The 21,536-nt window shown below is 50.1% G+C and overlaps 1 protein-coding gene and 1 long non-coding RNA gene across 3 annotated transcripts in view; one reads left to right on the top strand and one right to left on the bottom strand.

Moving 5' to 3' along the window:
* Positions 1 to 2,307, bottom strand: part of Pcgf3 (polycomb group ring finger 3) — a 34,128-nt gene extending 31,821 nt beyond the window's left edge. The window contains exon 1 of one of the 2 annotated variants that reach the window (XM_026379470.2): positions 2,112 to 2,307. The gene's annotated coding sequence lies outside the window, so the exon portion shown is untranslated. Of the gene's footprint in view, positions 1 to 1,938; positions 2,029 to 2,111 lie in introns of those variants that run through there. The other variant, XM_026379471.2, reaches the window with a different exon arrangement.
* Positions 2,308 to 7,515: 5,208 nt separating this feature from the next.
* LOC144257333 (uncharacterized) lies at positions 7,516 to 11,950 on the top strand. Its single transcript, XR_013344427.1, has 3 exons — positions 7,516 to 7,616; positions 10,700 to 11,368; positions 11,677 to 11,950. It is a non-coding gene; the product is annotated as an uncharacterized LOC144257333 (long non-coding RNA).
* Positions 11,951 to 21,536: the final 9,586 nt, after the last annotated feature.

Raw genomic sequence — 21,536 nt, forward strand, 5'->3', positions numbered from 1 at the left:
CAAAAGTAAGCACCAAGGACAAAGTCCCAAATGCAGTTATGTTTGGCAATGCCCGCTGGACATGCAGGGACACAGTGTGGTTGATGTTCAGTGCTAGGAACCTAAGGTGGTTTTCTCCTGAGTAACCAGAACTGACTGTGGCTCAAGATGAAAAAATGGAATTGACCAGTTCAAGCATCTCTCAGGAGCCCAGAGTTTGAGACTCACACCTCACCTTCAGTTTGCAGCTGACGTACAGGTGCACCTGCCTTCTACTCTTCTCTGGCACCCACTCTTCAGTAATATGCTGCCTGCTGCCCACACCAGGCAGGCTTCAGGTGCTAGGTAGAGCCAAGTTCCTGCCCTTGGACTTTCCATTCTCAGAGAACACACATGGAGACTGCCCTACTCAAGTGCAGCACACTGCTGGCCCATGAATACCTCTCACAGCATAAAAGCTGCACCCACTTTTCATGGCCAGTTCTGTGGAAGGTTTCAGAGAAAGAAAGACCCCCCTCCCCAAGATCCAACAATGCCCTCCTCTCCTGGAGTGGAACAAGCCTCTGACTTGCTCTCCCACGCAAACTTGCTGTCCAGCTTTCCTGCCCAAAGCCATCTGCCCCAGCTTGCAACCCAGCCTTCCACCCATTTCTGAAGTCCCCTGGACACTGGAGACATTTCTAGACTCAGGATACACCTGTACAACCTTGAGAAGGATTAGGGGAGGGACAAGAGGGTAATTCCAGGGTCAAAACAAGGAAAGGACAGCATCGCCAAAGGAGGGGCTAAGAGCAACAGGAGGCAGCTTTCCAAGTCAGTGGCTCAGAGCACCTCTGGATGAGGAATTCCCCTGAAAACCTGAGTCCCAGAGCCAGAAGGATGAGCCCCAACCTTGCCTTGCACCTGCCTCCAGGTCCCTTTCCAGGCAGTACCTGCTATAGGTCTTGGGCCCAGCCCAAGAGTTCATGATGTCAGGGTGCTCAGGGTCTTGTGAAAAGAGCCTTTTGAACCCGTGGGGCTCAGGTGAGCAGGATTCCACATGCCTGCACCTGCACAGCAGGGAGCCAGGTGGTGAGCTGGACAGATTTAGGACACCTCTGGATCCCACTGAAGGCTCAGCACTTCCAACCCAGTCTAGATGCTCAGAGTCCCAGGCCACCCTGGGGACCTGTCTTAAAGTTTTACTTCTTATCAGGGTCCTCTATGAGAGGACTTAAGAGTCTTGTCTGTGTCATGAACTTTTCTCAGGTATAGACTCAGGGTCCTGCCTCATGGGGACAAGAGGCCACCTCAGAGTCCCCAAAGTGCTCACAGGCTTGCACCAGGGCTGTGGACCTCTGGGGCCAGTCTGAGTGCCCCAGTCCTCCCAGTGAGTTTTTCCCAGGGAGTCCTGACCTTCCTGTGGCTTTGTTCCAGGATCCTGGCCCTCCTCTATGACCTGTCTTGAGTTAGACACTCCTCAGTTTTCTTGGCATTCTCTGGGTCCTGTCTGGTCCTGAGGTCAAGTCCTCCCCAATGATCCTTCCCAGAGTCCCAGACTGTCAGGTCCCCAGGACTGATGTCCCTGGTGGCCCATCCTGGAATCCCAGCCCTTTTCAGTGACCCGTACTGGGGTTGAACTCTCCTGAATGGCATGTTCTGAGATCCCAAAACTCTGTGGGTCTTCCCTGGTCCCAAGGACTGACCCTCCTCAGTGAATGGCCCTTCAGTGACTGGTAGGACTCCTGTCTGTTCAAGGGTCCTACCCTCCCTGGGTCCACCCTGGCCCAAGGTCCTGCTTGGTTCAGGGTCCTGTCCTCCCCGGATCCTGCCTGGTCTGGAATCCTGCCTTCCTGGGATTCTGCCTGTTCCAGGATCCTGTCCTCCTGGGCTTCTGCCCGGTCTGCAGTCCAGCCTGGTCCAGGGTCCTGCCCTCCATGGGTCCAGCCGTCTGGGGGGTCCTGCCCTCCCGGGTCCAACCTGGCCTGGGGTCCGGCCCTCCAGGGTCCCGGCCGCCTCCTGGTCCTCGGGATCCCGCCTCCCCGGGCCGGCCGAGCGGCGCCGGGCTCGCAGCCCTCAGCCGGACACGGGCCGAGGCCGCGGCCTGAGGAGCGGGCGCGCGGGCCCAGGCCGGGCGGGGCGGGCTCACTGACCTGCGTCTCGGGCGGCGGGCGAGCGGGCGCACGCGGGGGCTCGCCGGGAGGGGGAGGGGGCGCCGCTCCCTCCGGGTCCCCCCCAGAGGAGGAGAAAAAAGCCGTCCGGAGTTTAAAACAAAGAGGCGGAAATGCCCGAGCCGAGCCGAGCGCCGGGTCGGGGGTGCCGCGCCTGGAGCATGCGCGGTGCGCGGCTCGGCTCCCACCCCGCGGCCGAGCGGGGGCGGGGCCCGGAGGGGGCGGGCCCGGGCGGAGCCTGAGGGCGCAGGCGCGTGTGGTCCGCGCTGGGCCGTAGCGGCTGGCGCGATGGGAGGGGCGGGGCCGGGGCGGGGCCACAGGGTAAGGGGCGGGGACTGCCGGGCGTGGTTGGGCGGGGCGTGGACGGAGTGCATCGGGCGCGCTGCGGGTCGGCGTGCGGGCGCTGGACGCTGACCTGCTGGGGTGTGGCGCTGGGCAGGGCTTGCTGCTCTGAACGTGGCAGGTGCGCTGTACGCCGCAGACCCACAGGGCCCCTGCCTTCGGTCTCACCGACCTGAAACAGCCGGGCTGACCCCACAGCTCCTCTGCTTGTCGACCTGTGCGAGACCCACCCTAGAACCGTGAGCAGTGACCGAGAAGTTCACGCCCTCTAGCGTCTTCACTGTAGTGGGAGGGGGCAGCAAGAGGGAAAAGGAAGTGTAGTGTCTTTAGAAGACTGAGTGGCACGCTGAGTGGATTTCCGCATGGGGCTGGGGCAAGGAAAGGACTGAAGGAAAGGAGCTCCGCTGGAGTCTGGGGTGGTGAGGTGCGCGGCAGGGAGCCCCGCGCATCCTAGTGTTGGGAGGGGTCTCTGGAGCTCCTCTGTAACTGCAGGCGTTATGGTTAGGGCTGGGATTAGAGCGTAGGGAGCAGGAGTCAGGTGGTCTGGGGGTGTGGGAGCACACGGGGCAGAGCTGGGCGTGGGTCAGTAGTGCCCCTGTGGGTGACCAGTAGACGTGGGCCTTGAGTCCTGTGAAGCTCCTTAGCTTGTAACACCTGGAAATGGTTGGTCAAAGGAGTGACCACTGAGGTGACTATATGAAATGGAGTCCTGGAGTTCTGGAGGAGCCCACCGGAAAGACCCAGCTGGAGCAACCCAGGGCAGAGCCACCGCCTGTGGGCGGGTCTGGCTTGTGTTAGCTGCTGGGGGTGATTGCGAATGCCCATGGGGCTTTCAGAGGTCTTGGCAGCAGTATGGATGCATCATAGTGTGGAAACTGGATCATGGCAGGTTCCAAAAGTGCAGATGTGAGTATAGACACATTTTAAGGCCTTTTGCTGTAAAGGAAAGCAACAAAATGGGGCTCTGTCCAGGGGAGGTGAGGGGCAAACAGAACTGCTTTCTTTCTGGGTGGGAACTCTGGTGGCCTTGTGGTGCTGCTGGGACAGCTGACTAGAAGGACAAATTGGCCATACTGCAGAAAAGGGAAGGCTGCATAGACCTGTGCCCAGGTGTGGCAGCCGGCCTCTGAAGAGCAGGGGGCCCTTTGCTGTCATGGGGGGAAGAGTCCTGATGCAGGGGTGTGGAAGTGGGGGAGGGAGGCAGAGCCTTGATGTTGGGGGCAGTATAGAGGTACAAATGAGAAGGCCAAGAGCAGTCCTGGGCTGAGGACAGAGTGATCCCAGGAAGTTTTCTAACTTGATGGACAGATGGCCCCCATGACTTTCTGTCTGTCGGCTACAGGTGAAACTGTGTTGAGAATTCATTCCAGGCCCAAGGTCCCTTCATCCAACACCTGGGCTGCCAGCTGCTCTTCCAGGTGACCTCATCTCACCAGCAGCACCAAGGCCACTACTCTGAGCCCTGCTCTGGTGTATAGCCATCCACTTTTCCACCAGGAGATCTTCACAGCATGACAACTCCAGGTCATCCTTAGAGACTATGCCCTCATCCCACCCCTGCCAACGCTGAGGACAAGACATGGGGCCTTCCTACCATCTTTCTCTGTGCCTACACCAGCCTTCTGCTGACCTACCAGAGCCCATCAGAATCTGGCCATGTGACCCTAACTCCACCCTGATTCAACCCCCTGGGGTAGTGAGTAGCTTCCCTCTTCTGTCCTTTGCTCTGTATCCATTTTCAACATGATATAGAGACTCTCATAAAAAATTATTCAGGGCATCCCTCCTCTGCTCAGAACCCTCCAGGGCTTCACTCAGCAGAAGCCTAAGGGTGGGGAACCCCAAAGGAGGATGGGAATCTGTGTTGTCTTGGTGGTGAGTTCACAGGGTTACACACATCCCAGCCCACAAAGTAAATGTGTGTAAAGGTGGACCCTAAAATCATGGCTCCAGGTCAGACTGTGGGGAGGGGAGGTCCTCCTCCCTGTGGATGAGGGGTCCTCATTCCTGTCTATGATCAGCCTTTCAGAGGTGCTGGCCTGTCCTCCTGTGATCAAGTCTCATTTTGAGGAACCATTCCAGTTACCCACAAACCCTCAGTGAGGCATCTGGCTCTACAGAGCAGGAGGAATCGAGTTCTTTCTTGATCCCACACTTCTCTGCAAGTTCTCTCTCAAACCCATCAGTTTCTCTCCCCCATCCCCAGGACCCTACTCAACAAGTGCCCTGGTCCAGATCACCAGGACTTCCACCTCCATAACCCCTACATTTGACTGTGTCCTGCTCTCCTGGAAAAACCCTAGTTCCTGACCCCAGGCCATCCTGAGATGAGCAATCAAAAAGCTGATCCCTAGGCACCTGGGTCCAAGTATGCCAGCTCTACCAAGCTACTCACTGGCTGCCCTACCTTGTGCACCACCCTGTCCCTGGAACTCAATTCCTCCATGCTCCTGGACATGCTCCCACACTGCACCTCCCTCCCCCCAGATGTCTTCTTACCACCAGCCCCCTCACCCCTCAGCTCATCTGCTGACAAAATCCCCAGCGTCAATACCCTATTGTCAAGACCCAGAACCAGAACACGAGTGTGTCAGTGCTGAGTGGAAGGGAGCTTAGCGGCATCCAGCAAGTGACCTGGGAGTCTAACTGTTAGCCCAGCTGTCTCCAGGGAAGAGTGTACCCCATGACACACCAGAAAAACTGTAAGCAGAGCAAGACTGTAAACTGCAGCATGGTTTACAGTTCATTTGGTGTTGGGGATTGAACCAGGGCATGCCACCTCTGAGCTTCATCCCCAGCCCTTTTTATTTTTTGAGACAAGGTCTTGTTAAATTGCTGAGGCTGACCTTGAACTTGAATCCTCCTGCCTCAGCCTCCTGAGTTGCTGGGATTACAGGTGTGTGATCACTGCATCCAACCTGTGGCAAAATTTATAGTAGAAAAAAAAGAAAACTATCTACGTGGCTATCTACATGGGATTAATTGGAAAATGATCAAACCTGCACACCTTGGGCACCTACAGCTGTAAAAGGAAGGAGTGAAAGATGCAGCCATACTGTTAGAGTGACCTCCAAGGCACACCATTCAGAGGTGTGAGATGGACTCAGGTGTGCAGCAGCTGTACCTGCCTGAGAGCTAGTGAATATGCCATGCAATTGCCCATGTCAGAATCCTGTGGATTTGGGGACGATTGTGACAGGAGTGGGAATTTTTGGATCTGCCCCAACCCCCTCATGAAATATAGAATAACAAAGCAGAACTCTGGTGGGCAGCAGTGATGACAGGGAGGACATTCTCACAGGCAGTGGGCAGAGCTCTTGTCCTCCTCCCTGTGGCTGCAGCCCTGGTGCCATCAGCCTTTCACCGTGGCAACTAAAACACTGGACAAAACAGATCAAACAACAGGTCTGGTCTCAGAGACAGCTTTAGGATCTTGGACATCAGCAACCCAGGCCTATAACCCTGAGAAACAGTGAGGAAAAGCCTTAGGGAAGCCCAGCTGTGTCCCATAGGACAGGGCCTGGGAGAGGAAGATCTGTCCTGGTGGAGCTCTGAAGATGCACAGAGGGTCCCAAGCCTTAGCCCAGCACTGTGCAGACACATGAAGACTGCCTGGGTTGGGAAGGAAGGCCTGAAAGGAGGAGTGTGCCAGGCAGGAGTCCCGTGTTCCCACTGACCCAGGGTATTCCCACAGCCCACGGTGCCCACTAGGCTTTCAGCAGTAGGCAGGAAGCTGAAGGGCTGCTCTGTGCAACCCAGCAGGGTGGGAAGGATGGAGGAATTTCCTGGTCATTTGCCCAGTTTAGCACACAAGTATTTGGGATGCTGACAGTGAACATTTAGCTGAGAGCTGTCATTCACACAAGAGAATGTGACCTGCAAAAGGAGCTGTCCCTGAGAACAGACCTGGAGCAGTGGTGGCAGAATGAGGAAGCACAGCAGAGCCGTGGTTGACCCATGTTCCAGTGTGAGAGTGGAAAGTCCAGTGGTCCATTTTTAGAATATAGTATTCAGCTTTAATTGGTAAGATCTGATGGTAGCCATTTTAACTATACCCACTCCCTTTGCCAATCATGTAGACTGTAACCCTGAGCTCCTCCTAGCAGGGCAAGAGGCAGTGATATGTTCAGGATAAATGCAGGTGGACTGCCCTGCCAAGGTGGGCTTGCTAGCCAGGTTAGGTAGCAGCCCTTCTGCAGAAGTAAAGTCTGCCTTGCCCACCCACTTCTGAGCACATGTTTGATTCCTTGTGGCACCCCAGTATTTCTGCATGTTTTGGTGCCTGGCATAGGCGTCCATACACTGCCTAAGGGGTCATGGGAACTACCTCCTTAGAGGAGACATGTCCTGCTGCCTTATTGTTGTGGCCTTGGAGTGGAGGAGAAAACTACAATCCTCAAGGCTGACAATAAGCCCAAAATGGACAGTGGACCAACAATGCTGGGAAGGGCCCAAGCAAGCACCCCACAACCAGGTGACTCTCTGCATGGACCAAGGAGGAAATCTGTTCTTGAGAAAAAGTACCTCTTTGGTGGTTGGGACATCCCGGAGGTTGTGTGAGTGTGACTGAGACATGAATGCAAAAATCCCCCAAAGGGGGATGGGGCCTGTATGTAGAAACACAAGACTATACCCAGGAAAGTGGAATGAGGGGTGCAGGAAGTCTCCAGTAAGTGGTGGTTGACTACACAGGGGGAAACTTAATTACAGGAACCTACAAAAAATGGGGAATAAAAATACTAGGTTTGGGGACACAGAAGAATAATGAAAAGATCCCATCTTCTTTTCCTTTGAAGAAGAGCAAGCATGGAAAATAAACAGTAGTGATTGTGGGATTAACCTGTCCCCTGGGGATGAGTGGCCACCAGATCCTTTGATTTCAGTGTTCACCACGGCTGCACAGACCCTTTTCATGTCTGAGTAATACTGTAAAAAACCTGTGCCAGGGTCTATTTTAATGTCTAAAAGCTGAAGTCTGATAGTTCTTTTGCCTCTTACTTGTAGGGATTTAATATCTGGTAAAGAGGCACCAAGTCTTTGCTTCCTGTCTGTTTGATGGATGTTTGTGCATACCTGCAACCTGTATGTCCTGTCTGCATACATGCTTGTGTATATCATGTACATAGCGTCAACACTGGCTTACAGGTAAATGAGTATTTGAATCCATTTAATGAATGGATTCAAATGCCTTTCAGTTCACTTTACTTAAAAAAAAAACCTAACAAAAAGGATAAATTTGAATTGGTAAGAGTAAAGATACCTCTGAAACTACTACTCACACGTTCTTCTAGGTAGCCAGCCAATCAGACTGTTGGTTTCCATAAAATGTTTGAAGTGCAATGTCCATTGCTTCTGAATGTTTTTTTTTTTTTTTTTTTTTTTTTTTTTTTTTTTTTAGTTGTGTATGGACTCAATGCCTTTATTTGTTTTTATGTGGTGCTAGGATCAAACCCAGTGCCTCACACTTGTGAGGCAAGTGCTCTACACCCTGAGCCACAACTCTAACCCCTTCTGAGTGTTTTTATTTGGCAGAAATACTGACTTAAAATGTTCACTTGACTTGTTTGATACCTTGGTTTTCATGAGTAGCCTAAGTAAGAAATGTATAAATTAGTTTTAACATAAATGGGATTAATCTTTATAAATGTGTTTGTTAGAGGAGACATCTGATTAATTTGTAAAGTTAAAATACTAAAACATCAACTAAGTATATGCAAGTATTCTTGGCTTCTTGAATTCCATAAGGTAACATATATTTGGGTCTATTAAATATGTTTTTATAAATTGGTTAAAAATAAAAAGGTTCAAGATTGCTTATTTCTAGGTCTTAACCTAAAACCAAGTCACTAAGAATTAAAATTTTAACAGGTATAATTCCATATGTGTACAAAAAAATTAAGCTGTGTTTTTATTAAAGTACTATAAAAAAAAAAGCAAGGTATCATCTTCTAAAAAAGGAGTAAGGTTTGCTTGAGTGTGAGAGGATGGAGCTCCAATGATGTGAGGCAGAAACCTAACAGAGGGTCCCCCCCATTTGGGTGTACTGGCCTGCGGACTTACGGCTGCTGGATAAAGCATTGATCAGAGCCTGCGCTGTACAGATATTAAAAAAAGTTGGGGCTAATGATTGGACTCTGTATCTACAGGCATTGGGAGGGTACCAAGACAATTGGCTTGGCCCATGACTTTCTAATTGACTATGCCCGCTTAGTCTTTAAGTCTGGAATATTTCTATAACTTCATTTGGTTTCACCCCCTTCCCATTTACCACTGCTCTGGGACAAAGGAATTGACTGGAATGTTTAACTTCATGGGATAGCCTTTACCTTTGGAAAAAGCCTTAATTGGAGGCCATTACCCTGAGTGTCTGATGATTAACTATCCTATCTTATTCAGGATGAAAGCTACCAGTCACTAAGGACATATCAGTGGATTCCAGCACTATTAGGTCATAACCTGGGGATAAAAAATGCTCTTCCCTTCTAAGATCTAGCAGGATGCCCCATTTGGCCAGGGGATACTTCTGGGTGGAAGCCTCCCTGCTGTCCACAGAGCTAAAATACAAGGGCCTCCTGGAGTCCCCATGTATGCAGGCATCTGTGTCTTGGCCATGCTGATTTCTATATAGAGAGGTCCCAAATAGTCTCTGTAGGGTCAATATGACCTTCATTGGACAAAGGGGACAAACTGACATAACCCCCTCACAACTAGTTAATAGTGCATTTATGATATATAACGCTTAGGAGGAACAGAAACAAAAGTCAACTTATGTTTTGTTGGCAACCTATGCAAAAGGATCTTCAAGAAAGCCTAAAGGATGAAATGGCCTCCTTCACTGAATATCAATATGCCTCGTGTAATAAAAAGGCCTCAAAGGAGCATCTGAGTATAATCGACAGTGGGGAACTCGCTTAAAGTTGATGGCATTATGATAGTGATAAAGGAGACAGGTCAGGCTCAACAATATCCTGTGCTCCAACCCCTTGAATGCAACCTGGGGAGAAAAAGATTTAGACTGTTTGTTTTTTTTGTATATATCCAGATTGTCCATCCCTCTCCTGGAATAAAACGTGTTATGTGAATTAGATGCACAGATAACATTCTCACCCAAAGAGCAACAACTTCAGTTGCAAGTGCTGCCCAGGAAAAGGAAATAAAGCCTGCTTTGCTGGAGGTCTACTAACAGTAAAGCCATCTGGGCCAAAGGGACCCTGAGAAAGGTGATCAGTGTTATCTCAACCAAGATTTTGTTTAAGGAGGAAGTAATAACTTGCCCCAGGAAGAAGAAAAAATATATAATATAATGTGTATATACATTTTTTAAGAGAGAGGCATTAATAGGGATCATTGTCTTTCCGACAAATTTTTAAAACATGAATTGAGTCAATTTTGCCAGACACACTAAATATATGTGACTAGAGAAATACATACAACTAAAAGCTTAGGAGAACACTTTACCAAGCTGGTATTCTCTAAACTAAAGTGGCATGTAGAGGTAATCTCCTTCAGATTTATATAGAAATAACAAATTTAACTGGGGATTTATTTATGTCATTTAGTGCTCTGTAAGTGGATAAAGGTGACTTGTTATCAAAAGTTACACACACACACACAAACACATAATTTTGTCTTACTTTTAACATTGAGATGGGAATTTAAATGCATTTTTGAAAGACAATAAAGACACTCTGATTTGTTTAAAGGTTGACACTGTGAAACATGAAAGCATTTTTCTACTTTTCCCACAAAAATAAAGTTAGTTCTCTTAGTTTTTTTTAAATTCATGTCTCAGATATAGTGCTGTATTGTGTTATGTATCAAGGGGCTGCCTCACCTGAGTCTCTCATCTTATTGAATGTTAAGATGGCTCCAAAGTAGGCTAGACTTAACCTCATGTAAATTTTTGCTCAAAGTATAGATTTTTGTTGTAAAGCTTACTGAGATCTCAAAAATAAGCAGGAGATATAATATAAAACATAAAGCTTATGTAAAGAATTGGATAAATTATAAAAGGTATCTAAGGAGGTAAAAGTTTCAAAAGAAAGTAAAATTTGTAAAGGCTCTCAAATGTGATTGAGTTAATAAATTTATAGGTCTTTGTGGAGGCAAAATATATACCAAAGATATATTAGTGTTTTTATAAAAATTATGTTTTTTGGTTCAAAGCTGTTATGTAAACTAAGTATGTTTTGATGTCTTGTTAATTTTATTTTGTATTTTCCTTATAGAACTTTACAACTAGAACCTGCTAGTGTTTTGAAGAAGTACTATTGATAGAACAACCTGGGTTAATTTGAGACAAGAAGCCATCATGTAAAGTCAGATAGGATATAAAGCATTAGTACTGGAAGTACTGGAAGAATACTAATAATATTAGAGTACTAATAAAGTATTAGTACTTCAGTACTAATAGTGACCACAATTAAATGGAAGGGGTAACTATAAAATTATAGACATTGAAGTTACAATCCAGTACTCCTACTCCAAGACTGGTGAAACTGACCTGCTGGATGTTTGAACCCAAAACATGGAGACCAAAGTCAAGGAAGTAAAAGGGCCAAGGAAAAAGCAGCCAATATTCTGGGTCTTGCCTTCTAAGGTCAACCAGGAGATTGACAGGACCCTTCTAAGGGTGACTCCAGTGAGTCATCTGAGCTCCCGATCGGGAGATCACGAGGACCCTAGAGAACAGGAAGCCACCCAGTGCACATTCTGCAGAGGAGGGTCACTGGAGAGGGAAATGTCTCTGATGTTTCCAGGGAAGCCACACGAGGTCAGCAAGACCCTGGCCCATCCTGGCAGATGGCACAACTGGAAGAGGAAAAGCTAAAGGAGCCAAGAGGCTTTTCACAAGTTCCCAAGAGTGATCCCTGACAAATCTCAGCTAACTCTAACAGGTAAGAGGGAATAAAGGCCAATTTTGGCCATCTTGGTCATAAACACCCAGCAGGAGAGTATAACCAAAGCACAGCTGCATGTGGACATTTAAAAGATAAGACAGGTTCTTTTACCTGAGATGTACCTTTGTGTCAGTCCTCCTGAAAGTCAGTAAAACTGGGAGGTTATAAAGGAAGCGTCTTTATACAGGAGTGTCTGATAAATATTGCAAAAAGCTCTGTCAGAGTCACAGGTGTGTTCTGAGCCAATCTGAGACCTGTCTGTGCTTTTTTTTTTTCTGGTATGATTATCATGAGCTGCTGCTCAGACTCCTCTGGAGTTTGCAGTTCACTTCCAGCCTGCGACTTGGTTTTAATCAAGACCTAGAAAGAAGACAAGCTACAGCTGAGTTGGAAAGGACCTTACCAAGTGCTCCTCATCGCCAGGATGCCTACCTGGTCTCCTAAAAGGGGGGAACTCATGGGTGATTTCCACTCAATATATCTAGGATGGATGGCACAAGAACAGAAATGAAAACGCAGCCAAGGGGCTGGGGATGTGGCTCAAGCGGTAGTGCGCTCGCCTGGCATATGTGTGGCACGGGTTCGATCCTCAGCACCACATACCAACCAAGATGTTGTGTCCGCTGAGAACTAAAAAAATAAATATTAAAAATTCTCTCTCTCTCTCTCCTCTCTCACTCTCTCTTAAAAAAAAATTTAAAAAAAAGCGGCCAAAGGGTATAAAAAGGGGGAACTGTGAGAGACAGAATATAGTATTTAGCCTTAATTGGGATGAAAGATCCAGTTGTAGCCAATTGAACCATAGTTCTTCCCTTTGCCCTCCCCAATTTTGAAATTAGCCAGTTGTGTAGATTGTAACCCTGAGCTCTTCCTATCAGAGCAAGAGCAGCACTACATTCAGGATAAAATCAGATGGACTACCAGCACAGTAGTGCATGCCTGCAATCCCAGTGGCTCTGGAGGCTGAGGCAGGAGGATCATGAGTTCAAAGTCAGCCTCAGCAAAAGCGAGGCACTAAGCAACTCTGTGAGACCCTGTCTCTAAATAAAATACATAAAAGGGCTGGGGTTGTGGCTCAGTGGTCAAAGTGCTCCTGAGTTCAATCCCCTGTACCAAAAAAAAAAAAAAAAAAAAAAAATCAGGTGTGCTTGCTAGCCAGGCTGGGTAGCAGCCCTGCTGCAGAAGTAAAGTCAGCCTTGCCAATCCACTTCCAAGCACACATTTGATTCCTTGTGGCACCTGGTATTTCTAACAGGGGCTCAGGGAGTAAGTCAGGAAATGGGCAAGAAGACAGCTGTGGAGACCATAAGACCCAGCAAGGCTCTGCTTAGTGAAATGGGTCGCAGGTCAGCATAGAACAGCAGCAGCAATGGAACAAAGCACATTGGTATGTTTGTACTGCCAAAGAGTAATGCTCCTTCAGCAACCAGCCAGAGGTCTTGTAGGACCTGGGGACCAGCTCCCCAGGGAACAATGTCACGGGAGATTTTCATCTTCCTGGGTAGCCGCAGACTTGATGAACGTTGGCTTCTCTGTGTACTCGGCTAATGAGTGAAGAAGGGACTGTGGATTAAAACGGCCACCTGAGGTCATGGACAAGGGCAACAACTGGGAGCCATGCCTGCATCTCCAAGACTGTGAGCCCCTGATGGCTGCACAACCCTCTGTACCCTGTGGGTTCCTGGGAGTTGCTCCAGAGGGGCCTCCTCATAGACCTCAGCTGGCCACTGACACCGTCGGCCTCCCTGCAATGTCCATCAGGGCACATCCTGCCTTCCTGTCTCTTCTCTTCTGTTCTCACTTCCTAAGACCCTCTCCCAGATAGAGCCCCTGCCCATCCTTGCCTCAAGCTCTGCTTCCCAGGGGCCAACTGAGACATTGACCAGACCTCCAGTCTCACAGCAATTTCTAGGAAATGCAGGGCATGGCAATGGGTGAAGACAGCTTGGAACACAAGCAGATATGCAGGGCCTAGCTGTGTCAGCCATAAGCAACCCATAGGGATTAAAAATGCAAGGAGAGGGGCTGGGGCTTAGTGCTAGAGCACTCACCTTACATGTGTAGGTACTGAGTTTAATCCTCAGGGCCACATAAAAATAAATAAATAAGGATATTGTACCAACTACAACTAAAAAAACATTTTAAAAAAGTGCAAGGAGACACTGGTCAAAAGGAAGGGGGTGGTGTCACGGCTTCGGTCCTCCAGGACAAGGCCATGCAGTGTCTGAGACACGGAAGACACAGGGGTCTCAGGGTGTGCTGGCCATGCTGAGCATTTCTGGAGGCCTCGACATGTATAGAGAGACTCAAATGAAAGCAGGGGCCATTTGGAGGAGCAGAGTGGGGCAGACTGGGGTGAACATGAGACTGGCCCTTAATGTGTCCGTGCAGGAGATGGCAGAGGGTCTGGGGGTTTATTATTGAGTTCTCTCTCCTCGTCTTTGAAATATTCCACACGGAAGACTCCAAAACTTGGCCCACACTGGCCATCCCCCTGCCCTGTCTGCCGCCACTTGCCTCAGTTGCTGCTCTAGTCCCTTGCTCTTGCCACCCACTCCCTAGGGGATGGCTGTGCCCCTGCCACCTGGCCAGTGCCTATGCATGTTGAGCAGATACACCAGTCGGGTTGTGCAGCGGGGGCACATTTTGGAAATAAAATTCATGGTTTTGACCCACCAAAAAAGCCACAGATGGGGATCAGTCAGCAGGCGTGTGCCCATGCAGAGGGCAGTGAGCAGGACAGAGAGGGATGGGTCTGAGGAACACAGGGCTTTAGGGCGGTGACACTACTTGGGTAGTGCTTAACAGCGGACACATCTGTCAAAACAGAAGGCTTACACAAAAAGCACCCTCTGTAAGCCACAGACTTCAGTTGTGACTGTGTGTTAGCACAGACTCCTCACCGTACCAAGGCAGATCTGGGGAAAGTTATGATTAGACCATTAGTTTAAATAGCAGATTACTAATAAATGCAATAAAAGTGCAAAATTTACATTCCAAAACCATGTAAACATTATTGAAAGAAATTAAAGTACACCTAAATAACAGAGTTCCCATGTTTGTGGACAGGGCATGTGGCTATGATGTCTGTACTCCCCAAACTGGTAATTCAACCCAAAATCCCAACTGGATTGTTGCCAGAAATTAACAAGACATTGAAATTTGATCCCCAAATTTGGAGGTCAATTCAAAGGACCCTGAATAGTCAAACGATCTTTAGGGGAAGAAGCAAGTTAGCAGGGCCATTTCTTGATCTCAAAGCTTGCTGCAGAGCTGTGCCCATCAAGACAGAGGCGCCTGGCATGCAGGTGAGCCCAGACCACAGGACAGAACTGGAAGTCCAGAAGTGGATCCTCGTGCTTGGCCCAGTGTCCGGAAGGGTGCCAGGATGATTCAGGGCAGGGAAAAATGTGTTGTTTTTTTTTTTTCCAGCAAACACAGCTGGAAAAAAACTGAATGTTCATATGTAAAAGAATGAAATTGGATGCCTATCATAACATACACAAAACTCAAGTGGGTCAAAGATGTAAATATAGGAGGTAAAATTGTCCATCTCAAAAGAAACTGAGGCACAAACCTTCTCAACCTTGGAAAAGGCAGGATTTCTTGGGAAAACAAAGGCACAGGTAACGAGAGAAAACAGGTGGAGTAGGTTCCTCAGACTGAAGCTCCTGCTTGCAAAGAGCACCCTGAGCAAAGGAGAAAAACGACTCCAGTGGAGGAGAGTCTCAGAATGGTGTCTGGGAGGGCTTGAGTCTGACACTGTGAGACTGTAAGGACACAAAGAATGTAAAAACTATGACTCAACAATGAAGATACAAATGCATGATTAAAAATGAACAAGATAGCTGGGCACAGTGGTGCACACCTATAATCCCTGCAGGGACGAGGCGGTGGGATCGGGAGTTCAAGGCAGCCTTAGAACTTAGTGAGACCCTAAACAACTTAAAAAGGGCTGAATGTGTATCAGTGATTAAGCACCCCTGGGTTCAATCCCTACTACCAAAAAAATAAAGGAACAAGTGACTCAAGCAGATGATTTTTTCAAAGAAGATTTACAAATGGCCAACAAGCCTGTGAGAAGCGCCCATTACCATTGGCTATCAGGGAAATGCAGATCACCAACAGGGGACGTCACTGCAGGATGGGCATCATCAACAAGATAGGCAAGAGGTCTAGTGCGGCTGTAGGGAAATTGGATCCCCTATGCACCATCGGTGGTAAGATCAAATGTGCAAGTGCTTTGGAAAACAGCCTGAAAGGTCCTCAAAAGGTTGGTCATAAATCCAACACAGGTGCAGAGCAGGAGGCCTGAAGACAATGTCCACACTAGGCCAGCTCACAAGTGGTCACAACAGCCCAGAAGTGAAAAGACACCAACTGTCAATCACCTCAAAAGCGAATTAATACAAAGTGCATACCCAGACATTAAATATTACTTGGCAATAAAAATGAGGCACTGACACCTGCTATGACGTGGATGAACTTTGGAGACCTTCTGCTGAGTGGAGAGGCCATGCTCCATGAGCCTCTCAGGTTCTTGCAGGACCCTGGCCTCAGAGCCAAGCAGTCAAGGCCAAGTTGGGGCTGTCCATCTAGGAGATGCTGTGGCAGGGGAGGCCGAAGCCACCCTCCTGTTCCCAAGTGAGAGGGAAGCTGTGACAGGTTTGGGCCCATTCCAGAGCAGAAATCAGGCTCTGAGAGGAGGTGAGGGGTCGCCATGACCCTGGGAAGAAAGGCATTCAGAACCCAGGCTTTCCTGGAAAGTTTTCCGAGTGCAGGAGCCACCAGCAGCACCCGGGAGACTGGGCTGTGGAATCCGAAAGTGTCCCCAGTGACCTTCACCTCAAGTACCCCCCGCTCCTCTGGGCCCAGGGTCCCAAGGTTCCTGCGCAGGGAGGTGTGGCGCTGTGTAGGCACCTGAGCTGAGGGAGAGCCCGGCCCTCCATCTCACATGCAGAGTGGAAGCCCACACAAACAGAAGTAGGGGATCACTTCCCACCACTTACATGGAAGAGAACGACTGTCTCACCACATGCCAAAGCCTACATGGCCTACATAACACATGAACTCAAACCAACTCCCAATCTAGACACACACACCACAGAGGAACCTCAGCCCTACACAAGACCACATGCGCAGGGCATGACTCACACCACGCACACCCACAAGGCTGCCTGTCCCCCTGCATGCACATGGGTGAGAGAACCAGGGCCTCGACCTCTCGAGAGGTGGACAGGCTCCAAGGGCAGGGTAGATGTCAGGGTGCATCTTGGGGTGGGTAGGGAGCAGGCTAAGACTTTGGGGTTGGGTGGGAAGGACAGGAGGTGGACACCTGAGGGCCCCTCTGCTGGGGCCAGCTGGAGCCCAGGCAAGAGTGACAGAGCCCTCAAGACTCAGTGGCAGGCCTGTTTTTAGTCCTCAAGCCCTTGCACACCTGGGGATCGAGTTGGGTTTCATTCCAGGCAGCTAGTCCAGACCCTGAAGTGCTGACTCGGCCCCTGCTGGTAGCCTGCAGGCCTCAGCATGGGCCAGCGGGAGCTCTGGGGGACAGGTGAGTCACTGGACGTGGGAAGCGAAGTGTGCTGCTGGGACAGGCGGTGCAGGTGTGCGTGGTGACGGGTGCCTCCAGAGCCTGCCTGGCAGGCTGGGCCAGGGGCCCGGGTGGGAAGGCCAGCCCCCGCCTCCTTTGTTTTTGCCTAGGACATGTGCTGCCTGGTTCTTCCTCCAGGCATTGGGGTGGACAGACAGGCTCTTGCCCTGGCAACCCTGACCCTAGGAGGAGCAGAAGAACCACGTCAGTGAGCAGGATGGCCACACCACCTCACAGTGGGGTGTCCAGAGAGGGTGGCCTTGTCTGGGCTCCAGCTGGCCAGGCAGCCTCAGTTGGTTGCCTCCGAACTGGATGCTGTTGGGGGAACACAGTGGTGGGAGAGACCTTGGGTAGGGTTAGTTTGGGATGTTGGCAGAAGTCCACATTTGGCTGAGATGATGAGACACTAAAGGCAGATTTAGCCACAGTGAGAGGGAATTCTAAGGAAGCTCTGAAGGTCATTTCCCTAGAAGGCAACAGGTGACCTTGTCCAGTTACCAGAGGACCTCTGCAAGATGTGGCTATTCCAAAGGGGAGAGAACATCCTGTGGCCCATGCGTGGTGCTGTTCTGGATTCAACACACTAGCAGCTGACGCTTGTGCTGAAACTCTTGTCCATTTTGATACAAAAGTGTTAACACTGAGTGAGAGAGAGGAATCCATTGCTTCCAAGACTTCCAAGACTTCATACTCTGGGATCCTTAGAACTGAGCTTCTTGTTGTGACACTGGTAGATTCCATGCAGTTGAAAACACAACACAGAGAGGGCCTGTCACCATTGCCAGTGTGCCCCAGGGTGACATCATGCAGAACACACAGACAGCTCCCGCCTCCCTTGGTCTCTTCAGCCCTGCTTCACGGGTTGCAGCCTGGGCAAGGTGCAGGTCATGCCCTGTTTCTCTCATGTGCATGTAGTGGGACAGGCAGCCTTGTGAGTGTGCATGGTGTGAGTGTGCCCTGCGCATTGCCTGTTGCCCCTTCACAGCCCAGTCCCTGTCCCTGGCAACTGATACCTGAAGCAGGAACTTCCAACTTAGTGATGATGAAAAGGAAATCGAGTCCAGTGAGAGCAACCTGCAGGCAAGGCTTCAACTGGAGCTCAGCTCAGGGGGCAGCACTGATGGAGTAGCCAGGCTCCTCCCTGAGCAAGGGAGACACGAGCTCTTGTGGCCTTGCTGGGGTGGGCTAGGGCCCAGTCAGTGAGTTCCACTGGCCAGGGGCAGATTCCAAAAGATGTTTCTTCTCATGGTGGCCTTATTGGGGGACTGCTGGGTTGTGTTGCAGCTGGTCCCTTTGTCCTATGCACACACCTGGCCTGTGGCTCCATCTGGGCTGATGGCAGGGCTGAAGGGCTTTGGGTGCTTGGGCTACTGTCACTGCTGGACAGGCACAGGGCAGGTGGAAGAAAACACCTACCAGCCTCCATGGTCAGCTATGACTACCCACAGGACCCAGTAGAATCGACCCAAAGGGTAAGGTGGCCAAGGGGACAGGACCAATATGAAGACAGAGACCCCACTCCAGTCACCCACCAGACTCCTGCAGGCCTGGGGAAGAGCCAGAGTCTCCAGTGAAAGAGGCCTTGGGGTCCCTGAAGAGCAGCTGGGCCTCCACTGTCCACAGAGCCCACGCAGCAGAGGTGTGACTCGCAGCAAAGCCCTAGGGAACCAGTCATATGCCCTAGCTGTGTGACCTCCCAAACAGGCAAGTCTCAAGTTAACTAAGAAAAGGTGAAGCTAGAGGATTTACTAGGTTTTCTCAGGAGAAATCTCATCTTGTGCAAACATTCTGCTTCTCTGGTTGGATTGGGTCTTGTGACCCATTTGTTCAGGAGGGTAGAGAAGCAGCAGGTCCTGCCACTTAGGGGGCTCATTCACTGCACCCCAGGGTCACTCCCTGTTCCCAGCCTTTTGTCCCGTCTCATCGCCCTGACAGATCCATCCAGACTTGTATGCTACCAGCTTCTTCCTCCTGAGCCGTGTTTCATGCTATGGACGTGAGCAGCTAGCTTAGCCATCCTGCTAGGGGATACCAGGGGGTTTCCAGTTTTGACTCTCACAGAGAAAGTGGCTGTGGGTCTGGGCTCAGGCTTTTGAGGGATGAATTCAGGAGTGCGATTGCTGGCTTATGCAACAGCTGCATACTTATGTGTATAAGAAGCCGCCGCCTTGTTTTTCAGAGACTTGATAGCATCTGGTGTTGTGCTGTTCTATTTTAGCCATTCTGAAAGGCGTGTGGTGACAGCTCACAAAGATTTAACTTGCATTCTCCTGGTGGCTAATCAAGTTAAGTCACTCATCCCTATTGCCCTCTGTGGATCCTCTTCCATGAGATGCCTCCACATGTCTTGGCCCACTTTCATGCTGAATTTTTTAAACTGTTGAATTATATATCCTAGCTACCAGTCCTTGTTGGCTATGTGGTTTTCGAACATTTTCTGTCTGTGTGTTTGAAAACCTCTGATGGGAATTGCATCAAACCTGTAAGTCAATTTAAGGAGAACTGGCATCTTTACTCTGCTGTTTCCCAGTCCATGGACACAGTATACCTCTCTGTTTATTTGGTCTTTTTGATTTCTTTTGTTAATGTTGTATCATCATTAGCATCGAAGCACTACACTTGCTTTGCTAAGTTTATATCTGAGTATTTAATTTTCTTTGAAGTAATTATATATGTATCCTGCCTTTAATTGTGGTTTTTCACATGTGTTGGCACAGTTCATAGAAATACAGTTCATTGTAGTGTGCTGATCTTGTGTCCTGCAGCCTTGCTGAACGCACTGTTCACCCCAGACCCCTGAGGATATGGGAGGAGGAGTTGTCAGAGACTTGGATAGGTGGAAATAGCCACGTGGTCACCCTGTTTTAGGGTAACAGGCTGAGACTTTACTAGGCCTGCAGCTGGTGAGGGGCAAATCCTATCTAGCCATGTCCTCGACATTGATACCTATGCTGTCCCTCCCTATCTGCCAGGAGTGGTAGGAAGATATGGAGGTCCCCAGTCCCAAGCAGTACCAGGCCTTGGGGGAAGGCTGTGAGAGCCAGCTCCTCGGGGTTAGGGTTAGTGGATGGATGGGGTGGGGGCAAGGAAGGAATGAGGAGAAGAGGACAGGGGAGATGGAAGGGACAAAGGTGAGGTGAGGACAGTGGCATTGAGCAGGAGGACCACAGGGCCCCTTCAGGGGTTTCAGAGAGTGGGCTGTCCTTTTGGAGGGCACTGGGGAGAGCCCCATTTCTCCTTGGTTACTCAACAGTTCTTCACAAAAGAAACCCCAAAGTGTGTGACTCCATCTGACGCACACACCACCCTGGTAAGAACACACAAGGGCTGGGACCACGCAACTGCTTGTTCAGAGAGGGATGTGGGACAGGTGGTGAGTAAGAGAAGCAATGAATAGGCAGAAGGAAACTTGAAGGAAACAGGGACAGAGACAATCTTAACTGAGCTTTGCATGGCCAGTCACCCACAAGCTTCTAGAAAACCTGTGAGTCTACCTTGTCCCCTGTTAACTAGTCCACAAATAAATACATCAAGTAAAGAGATATATGACATTTTAAAAACCCTATAATTTGTGTGGGGGGGGCTTTCCAGCAACAATTACTGATCAGACAGATAATGGAGACCCCGCCAGCCTGAGGACCTGGAGGATGACCAGACCACCATAAACCATCTTGAGATCCCCAGACTGATGCCAACCCCACACCTCCTGTGCCCACCCCTCATCAGACTTCTTTATAAGAAGAGCCCAGAACCCAGGAACAGAGGCCTGTTCTCTCTGGAATGTGTGCTCCTGCTTTCCTAACCCTAATCCTGCTCCCTGATAGACAGTGCTGTCAATCTTAACTGTCATGCATTTCAAGGACCCCACTTGTGCTGCCGGAATTCCCCCTTCCCTGGGAATTCTTCAGATGAGAACCCTCTTCCAGAGACATCTCCTGTGACAGTGACACCTTCCAACCCTTAAAACAAAGAGCAGGAACAGCCTGCCCCGACCACAGAGGCGAGCTTGAGGGACAGGAGGCCTCCTTGTCCACCTCAATCTGGACAAGGAGACCCCACTCTACACGGGCCTGCCTGGCAGGGCCAGGAACCAGCCAGACACAGGCCCTCTGAGCCACACTGGCCTCCCTCCTGCCTCCCACCCATAGGCCTCGGTGGAGACAAACAGAAACCTGCCCAGCTGCTGGGCCAGCTGACTCCCAGGGGAAGCAGCAGAAAACATCCGGGTGGGAGGGCAGGCTGCCTCCCCTAGGGGCTGGGCGGACGGGATCTTCAGGCCAGGTCCTCCCCAGCTCCCACCCTTCCGGCTTCCCCTAGCGGGAGGTGTAAAGGCACTCCGGATTCCAGGCTCTTTGCAGACTGACACCAGTTTCCTCTTCCAGGCTGGCCTCTAGCCTCTCCCTGCCGCTTTTTTGGATCTCAGTAGTTTGGGGGCAAAGAGACTGCAGGTCCCCTTTCCTGCACCCACCCCCGCGAGCATGTTCACGACGGGTCCTCACAAGCTGTGACCCGACTGGCCACTACAAGAAGGGACTTATTCCTGCCTCTGAGGCCCAGTTTCGATCCCGGCTT

Source organism: Urocitellus parryii, chromosome 10 (assembly GCF_045843805.1).
Source record: "Urocitellus parryii isolate mUroPar1 chromosome 10, mUroPar1.hap1, whole genome shotgun sequence".
Classification (NCBI taxonomy): Eukaryota; Metazoa; Chordata; class Mammalia; order Rodentia; family Sciuridae; genus Urocitellus; species Urocitellus parryii.